This window comes from Anolis carolinensis, unplaced genomic scaffold (genome assembly GCF_035594765.1).
Source record: "Anolis carolinensis isolate JA03-04 unplaced genomic scaffold, rAnoCar3.1.pri scaffold_13, whole genome shotgun sequence".
Taxonomy (NCBI): domain Eukaryota; kingdom Metazoa; phylum Chordata; class Lepidosauria; order Squamata; family Dactyloidae; genus Anolis; species Anolis carolinensis.
Window position 1 is genome coordinate 18,781,155 of NW_026943824.1, and position 9,528 is coordinate 18,790,682.

Here is a 9,528-nt window from a genome sequence, read left to right on the forward strand (position 1 = left end):
GCACACCACCCACACTCGGCGCTCGGCTGCAGGCAGACACGTTTTCTCTCCCAGGCCTGCATACCACCCACACGCTTTCCGAAGTATTTAAAGGACGCAATATCTTACTCTAGAGGAGAGGCGCTCGGCTGCAGCACTCTTTCCGAAGTATTTAACGGAGGCTTCTTACCTGTTTCTACACAAGAGGAGAGGCGCTCAGCTGCAGGCAGGCATATGCTTTCTCTTCCAGGCGTGCATGCCACACACACTCTTTCCAAGGCATTTAAAGGAGGCAAGTTCTTAAAGCCGTATCTTATTCTAGAGGAGAGGCGCTCGGCTGCAGGCAGGCACCAGCTTTAAGGAGGCTTCTTACCTGTTTCTACACAAGAGGAGAGGCGCTCAGCTGCAGGCAGGCATATGCTTTCTCTTCCAGGCGTGCATGCCACACACACTCTTTCCAAGGCATTTAAAGGAGGCAAGTTCTTAAAGCCGTATCTTATTCTAGAGGAGAGGCGCTCGGCTGCAGGCAGGCACCAGCTTTAAGGAGGCTTCTTACCTGTTTCTACACAAGAGGAGAGGCGCTCAGCTGCAGGCAGGCACATGCTTTCTCTCCCAGGCGTGCATGCCACACACACTCTTTCCAATGCATTTAAAGGAGGCAAGTTCTTAAAGCCGTATCTTATTCTAGAGGAGAGGCGCTCGGCTGCAGGCAGGCACCAGCTTTAAGGAGGCTTCTTACCTGTTTCTACACAAGAGGAGAGGCGCTCAGCTGCAGGCAGGCACATGCTTTCTCTCCCAGGCGTGCATGCCAAACACACTCTTTCCAAGGCATTTAAAGGAGGCAATTTATTAAAGCCGTATCTTATTCTAGAGGAGTGGCGCTCAGCTGCAGGCAGGCACACACTTTAAAGAGGCCATCCAGCCTCATTATTATTATTATTATTATTATTATTATTATTATTATTGAATCATCGTTGGAAGAGACCCCAAGAGCCATCCAGTCCAGCTTCTTAATGCAGGAAAAGAGCAACTAAAGCCCCCCTGACAGATGATCATCCAACTTCTATTATTATTATATCAGAATTGGAAGAGACCCCATGGGCCATCTAGTCCAGCCTCCAGCTAGTCTGTACTTCACCAATATTGGAAGGCACCCCCAAAGAGCATCTAGTCCAACCTCTTCATCAGCCAGGCCGGAATGCACCGTCAAAGCCCTCCTGACAGATGGCCATCCAGCCTCCACTGAAAAACATCCAGAGTGGTTTAATCACTGCAGAAGTGGAGTGCTGAAGCTGTTCAAGTGTGGGGACGGTTATAACCTTGATCATTTGCACTGTTTGCTGATTGACGTGCAGCAAACCAAGTCCGGATACAACGAATCATAAGATCTCCTTCAATTTCGCCTCTGAAAGCCTCTTCTCCAGATGCCACCTTTAGGCCAAACATGGCACAACAGTCAACGGTGTTCTACTCATTTATAACGTTTTTGACTCCTCCTCGTGTGTGTGATTTTACATTCTCTATGAAATATATATATATTCCACTCCAAGCATTTTTATAAGAATGGGATTTCGGTAAAGAAAGTGCCTCTGGTGCAGAGATAAGCCACGTTTTTGGCTCCAAGGGCTCCGTGAGATGATGGCTTAGGAGTCAGGGGCTGCACACATGTGGAAATACATACATGTTTCAGAGATCCTCTTCCCATGAGCTTTCTCCCCTCTTCACCATAGTTTCTATGCAGTTTTTGCTTGCCTAGCTGCTACCAACCTGAGTGAAAGTCTTGGGAAATTAGGCATGTGCACTCCGAGTAAACCTTGACTCGTTTCGTGTCCTGGCTTTCCGTGAAGGCCCCGATCTGTTTTTTTGGAGCTTTCCGAAATCGGGAAGGCAGATATCTGTTTTCGCTTTGGGCGGGGGGGGGGGGATCCATTTTCTATCAGCCCATTATAGGGGAAGAGCTTCCCAGGCTCCCCTTCCTGTAATTTTAGGCATTTAAGCTGTTTCTACTATAGAGGAGAGGCGCTCGGCGCTCAGCTGCAGGCAGGCACACGCTTTAAGGAGGCTTCTCACCTGTTTCTACTCTAGAGGAGAGGCACTCAGCTGCAGGCAGGCACACGCTTTAAGGAGGCTTCTTGTTTCTACTCTGAAGGAGAGGCGCTCAGCTGCAGGCAGGCACACGCTTTAAGGAGGCTTCTCACTTGCTTCTACTCTGGAGGAGAGGCACTCAGCTGCAGGCAGGTGCGAGCTTTATGGAGGCTTCTTACTTGTTTCTACTCTGGAGGAGAGGCACTCGGCTGCAGGCAGGCGCGAGCTTTAAGGAGGCTTCTTACCTGTTTCTACAATAGTGGAGAGGCGCTTGGCTGCAGGCAGACACACATGAGCTTTAAGGAGGCTTCTCACCTGTTTCTACTCTAGAGGAGAGGCGCTCGGCTGCAGGCAGGTGCGAGCTTTATGGAGTCTTCTTACTTGTTTCTACTTTAGAGGAGAGGCACTCAGCTGCAGGCAGGCACAGGCTTTCTCTCGGGCTGGCACACCACATGCACCCTTTCCAAGGCATTTAAAGGAGGCAAGTTCTTAAAGCCATATCTTACTCTAGAGGAGAGGTGCTCAGCTGCAGGCAGACACACACTTTCTCTTCTAGGCCTGTATGCTGCATGCATTCTTTTCAAGGCACTTAAAGGAGGCAAGTTTTTAAAGCTGTATATTACTGTAGAGGAGAGGTGCTCAGCTGCAGGCAGGTACACACTTTACGGAAGCTTCTTACCTGTTTCTACAATAGAGAAGAGGTGCTCAGCTGCAGGCAGGCACACGTTTTCTCTTCCAGGCCTGCATGCCACACGCACTCTTTCCAAGGCATTTAAAGGAGGCAAGTTCTTAAAGCTGTATATTACTCTAGAGGAGGGGCGCTCAGCTGCAGGCAGGTGTGAGCTTTAATAGGCTTCTTGTTCTTAAACTGTCTGCTCTAGAGGAGTGGTGCTGGAGGCAGGCGTGTGTGGCTATCTCTCCCAGGCCTGCACCACACCAACAAACTTGCACTCTTTCAAAGGATCTGCGGACAATCCTATGAGAAATCTTAGTGGTGAGGGAATTCAGTGGTGAGATATGTTTGTGTCCAAATGGATCGCCCAGCCAGCAGGTTTTGATCTTGAACCATACACTGACATTATTAGGTAAAGCAAATATTTCAAACACAACAAATGTATAGTTTCTTTCCTTTTCTCTTCCTAGAGTGAAACTTACGGGGAAGCACAATTTTACTTGTTAAGGCCTCTCCCCAAGTGATTAACAACACTTTCAAATCCGAAATCACTGTTGCACAGCTAAGGGAAGCTTGTTCTATGAGGAAAACAAAGGTTGCGAGAACATATTGATTGCAAAAGGTGGGAGAATATTTTGCTCAGTTCACAGAGGGCAAAATCACAATTGACTATACGCAGAAGTCATTGCAGCATGAAGAGGCGGAGAGAAAAGTCTGGCTCCAAAGATACACTAACAGGTATGCCTTTGTTATTATGGTTGTGTTACATATTTTTGTCATAATTGGTATTGTTTGGATACAGAAATTATCCCACTCAACCTGAAATGTGGAGTAGATGGACATTACTGACAAAGAGAAATACTACTCTAAAGTTGGGCTTCCTTCTAGTATATTTTAGCTTGGCTGTGTTTAAAATATTTAATACTAGCTTAGGTACCCGGCATTGCCCTGATTATTTGAAAAAAAAATCTATTTTTAATTGTACAAAATGCATAACTACAACTCACATCACAACTCTGGCTCTGAATTGTCAGAGAGGCCGCAGGCTAGCGAGGAAACAAAAACTAATGATGAGGGTGACCTTTCACAGGATTTAGAACATCAACAAGTTCCAGGTGTTTCGGGCAGTGAGTCAGAGGAGTCTTCCTTAGATAGAGATATGAGGTTAAGGTTAAAGGTTCATTGCCTCAGACGTTCCCTTAGAATAGCTGGCAAACGCATGGGAACTCAAGGTCAGAGAAATGCCTTTTTGGCTTGTAAACATGGGTAAATACAGGAGAAACAAAGAGAGATTTCAGACAAAGCAACGTTGATTTTTGGAAGCACATCTCCTGCCTTGTCTAAGCTCACGGAAAAGGATTCTCGTTTATGTTCATGCCTGGAAACTGTGTTTTGCATTTTACTCAGAAGTTCATGGACTAATTTCCTATATCAGAGACTTGGATTTATATTCTGCAAATTGCTTTTACCTCTGGATTATAGCCTTTTGACTGACAGCCTTTGCATTTGAAATATTGCTTTTTATTGACTGCCATTGCTTTTGGATGTTTGCTTTCTTTACTGCTTTTTATTCAGACCTTGCTATGTTTTATCAATAAACTGTTTACACCTAGTCTGCTGTCATGGAGTGTGTGTTAAGAGCAAGGAGAGGTTCAACACCGGGCAACATCCCCTGGGCAACGTCCTTGCAGACAGCCAATTCTCTTACACCAGAAGTGACTTGCAATTTCTCCTGACATGAGAAAAAATTTGTATTTATTGTTAAAGGAGAATATTTAGTAGGCATGTCCGATCGATGAAAAAATGTTTCAATTCTCGTTTCTAAAGTAGGGGGCGCTGGCGCTTTGATATAGAAAGTATTTCCGATTTTTTCACCCAAAAATTTCGGATATTTCCGAAAATTTGTAATGATTCTAAATGCTTCTAAAATGGCGGACGCGCATGCGCAATCACAAAAAAAAAGGAACCTGGGGGGGGGGACTTTTACAGGGCTCTCCTGCCCTCATTTCTTGAGCTATCCTCATCAACCCTAGCCCCCACCTTTGCGTCCATCGTGGAAGCTTCTGATTGGCCGGGGAGCGGCAGCCATGTTAGGCTGCTCCAAGCTCCCATTCTAGGTAGCTTGCAGAAACAAAATATTTAAAATATATATTTTTAAAAATATATTTTAAAAATTTGGGGGGGGGGGGGAATTAATGAAACATTAAGAGACAATTAGAGAATGGGCCAACAATGGTTCGAATTACATTGCTGGTTGCGCTGTGAGACAATGTCTCAGAATGCGTATCAAAAAGCGAGAACAATCCAAAATAATTCCGATATACGATTCAAAACGATTTTTTGGACATGTCTAATATTTAGCTAAGGAATCTCCCGTGGAGCTGAAATGTTTTGTTAGTGTGCGTGTCTTCCGAGCACATTTGTGTTTGACCGTAAAGGGAATAATATAACATTTAGGAAATAGATTGTTTGCTTTGTACAGCAGTGATTTGTAAGATCCATGGTTTTCTCCAAAGCATTTTGCACGATGAGATTTAGAGTCGGGGGCTTAAAAGGGAATTATTTTATGAACATGGAGCAATCACTTCGGGGCATGCTTGTTTATTCCACAAAACAAATCCATCTCCCTGTTTCCTTCCAAGCTTTGCCTTCATTTCACACGAAATTATGTACTTGCTATAAACGCTTTGCAAGCAAGGAAGCGGGTAACGTTAGAAAGGAAAATTACGCCTATTATTATTTAAATTCCAAATTCTGCACAAGAAACCAAGATGTTTACGATTAAGCCAATGGTGCCTCATTCTAGACACTTTATTAAATGCATGGCCTCCTCTGGATATATTATAACCATAGAAATTGTCCCACAGATCTGGAAAGCACCACTTATATATTATATATATATTATACTAGCTGTACCCTGCCACGCGTTGCTGTGGCAAAGTGGTGGTGGTATTGGTTAAAAATTGTTGTGTAATTTTTATTTGACGTTATTTGTATTTTTTATTATTTTTATTGTAAGTTATTTTATTTATTATATTATATTATTTTCTTGTATTATTTTTAGTTATTTTCTGTTATTATAATATTTTATTGTATTAATTTTTTTAGTGTTTTTAATTATTTTTAGTGTTTTTTATTATTTTTATTGGGTTGCTAGGAGACCAAGTTGGAGCTTAGCCTTCTAACTGGCAGCAATTGGATAAAAGCAATTATTCCTCTCTCTCAAAATAGGACTTTATTTTTCTTTTCTTTTTGTTGTATCAACCTAGAGGCATGGATGATGGGTTGTGTTGTCAAATTTCGAGGTTGGGGGGCCTGTAGTTTTGTTGTTTTGTGGGTCGCCGTGATGCCATTACTCTTTTATATATATAGATTATATTCGGGTCGGCTTATACTCGAGTATATACGGTACGTATCCAGATTCTCTTGACGCCCTTCTACAGCACAGCAACAGGATTTAAATGCATCTATATTAGGAAAAGCGAACACCAAGCAGCTGCTCTTTCTCTGCACAAGGTGCAATCCTTCTCGCTTGCTTCCGAAAGGATTCCTGGCAAGCCGAGCTGCGGAGATTTGAAACCGGCGAGATAGTGGCCGTTCTTTTCATGTGTCGAGCATTAAGAAACTTTTGCACAGGATTTGTATAATCCACCCCCTCTAAGGTGTTTAAGCTCTTGTTATTGGTGTCGCCAACTTGTAATATCTGTGGTTTCTTGTTGCTGCTGCTGTTGTTAGTGGATAAGGAAAGGTTACGTTCTTGGAACCAATGCCAGGTGGCTTGTTCTCGCCTCTTGGTGTCTGGGGACGGAGCCTGGTTTGGAGAGATGGATGTGCGCAGCCCTCGGAGGAGCAAGGCCAGATTAACACAAGTGGCAAACGGCATCGCCATCGATCCCATGCTCTGCGACAGCAATAGTCGGTAATCGTTTCTGACGCGGGAGCAGCCATCCTTTTCGGAACTGACATATAGTGCCTGCCTCCGATCCTTTGGTACACGCCATTTCTTCTTCCCACACTTTGGTCCTGGAACATGCTTCTCAAGAACTGAGCCTGTTTCTGTACAACACTCTCCTATTACATTGGCCAACACACATTTGGGTCCCTGGAATGCTAGACTCATTTCCAAGTACAGTAGAGTTCCGGTTATCCGACATAAACGGGCAGGCTGAATAATAATAATAATAATAATAATAATAATAAACCAGTACAAGAAAACCGCACTACAAAGCAGCTACAATAATAATAATAATAATAAGAAGAAGAAGAAGAAGAAGAAGAAGAAGAAGTAAAGCGAAGTGAAGAACCTGCGTTGATTGAAGTCAAAAATCAGAAACTCCTCAAAGCACAGCAAACAAAAAACCAGTACAAGAAAACCGCACTACAAACTAGAGCTGACAGCTGGCACAACAAAACATTGCATGGAAAGTTCCTTGACAAAATTGAAGGAAAAGCTGATAAGGAGAAGACCTGGCTCTGGCTCACGAATGGGACCCTGAAGAAGGAGACAGAAGGCCTGATCCTTGCAGCCCAGGAGCAAGACATCAGGACAAAGGCCATTAATAATAATAATAATAATAATAATAATAATAATAATAATAATAATAGAAGACCTGGCTCTGGCTCACGAATGGGACCCTGAAGAAGGAGACAGAAGGCCTGATCCTTGCAGCCCAGGAGCAAGACATCAGGACAAAGGCCATTAATAATAATAATAATAATAATAATAATAATAATAATAATAATAATAGAAGACCTGGCTCTGGCTCACGAATGGGACCCCGAAGAAGGAGACAGAAGGCCTGATCCTTGCAGCCCAGGAGCAAGACATCAGGACAAAGGCCATTAATAATAATAATAATAATAATAATAATAATAATAATAATAATAATAGAAGACCTGGCTCTGGCTCACGAATGGGACCCTGAAGAAGGAGACAGAAGGCCTGATCCTTGCAGCCCAGGAGCAAGACATCAGGACAAAGGCCATTAATAATAATAATAATAATAATAATAATAATAATAATAATAATAATAGAAGACCTGGCTCTGGCTCACGAATGGGACCCTGAAGAAGGAGACAGAAGGCCTGATCCTTGCAGCCCAGGAGCAAGACATCAGGACAAAGGCCATTCAGGCCAAGATCGAAAAATCAGCTGATGACCCAAAATGCAGACTGTGCAAGGAAGCTGACAAAATCATTGATCATCTCCTCAGCTGCTGTAAGAAAATCGCACAGACAGACTACAAACAGAGGCACAACTATGTGGCCCAAATGATCCATTGGAACTTATGCCTCAAGTACCACCTCCCAGCAGCAAAGAACTGGTGGGATCACAAACCTGCAAAAGTCTTGGAAAATGAGCACGCAAAGAGACTGTGGGACTTCTGAATCCAGACTGACAAAGTTCTGGAACACAACACACCAGACATCACAGTTGTGGAGAAGAAAAAGGTTTGGATGATTGATGTCGCCATCCCAGGTGAAAAACAACAGGAAAAACTCATCCGCTACCAGGACCTCAAGACTGAACTTCAAAGACTCTGGAAGGAACCAGTGCAGGTGGTCCCGGTGGTGATGGGCACATTGGGTGCCGTGCCAAAAGATCTCAGCCGGCATTTGGAAACAATAGACATTGACAAAATCATGACCTGCCAACTGCAAAAGGCCACCCGACTGGGATCTGCACGCATCATCCGGAAATACATCAAATGACTTCAAGGCACACAACAACTCACAACATGTAGAATATATATTTCAAATAAAAATTTTAAAATAGCGTTTAAGCTGCCAACCAAGACATTCTGATATGAGAGCATGTTTACTATATAAAATGGCAGAGTATTTTATCTCAATCACATTGGGCGGAAAACACACACACGAGTGGGCTAGAAATCCTGTATTGAAATAAATCCAATTTAGCCTGGTGTAATTGCTTATTTGATTCTCAGAGATGACATATTGTTAGAATGTCAATTGACGTTCTGTCCTTTCTGCTTCGGTATATTTAACTTGAGTCGGCCGCCCGCTAGGTACTTCCAGAATGGAAAATACTTGATCTTCATCCTCGGAAAATTAGTGCGTTGCGTTGGTTTGAAAAATGGTGTATCCAAAGGCCGACAGCAGCGAGATGGTCCGCTACGAACGACACACAAACAAGGAAAACGAGGCACTTGATTCCGAAGCCAGCTAAACGCTTTCCAAAGCTCGTTCAAGATAGGAGGGTTGAATGAAAAGTAATGCCTCCACCTTCGTTACTTAGGTTTGGATGAGAACATTTTAATAAATCAAATGCAGAAATAATCCATAGAATGTGCTCCTCAACTACCACTAATATAATAATAATAATAATAATAATAATAATAATAATAATAATAATAATTACACTACAAACTACAAACTAGAGCTGACAGCTGGCACAACAAAACATTGCATGGAAAGTTCCTTGACAAAATTGAAGGAAAAGCTGACAAGGAGAAGACCTGGCTCTGGCTCACGAATGGGACCCTGAAGAAGGAGACAGAAGGCCTGATCCTTGCAGCCCAGGAGCAAGACATCAGAACAAATGCAATTAAGGCCAAGGTTGAAAAATCAGCTGATGACCCAAAATGCAGACTGTGCAAGGAAGCTGACGAAACCATTGATCATCTCCTCAGCTGCTGTAAGAAAATTGCACAGACAGACTACAAACAGAGGCACAACTGTGTGGCCCAAATGATCCATTGGAACTTATGCATCAAGTACCACCTTCCAGCAGCAAAGAACTGGTGGGATCACAAACCAGCAAAGGTCGT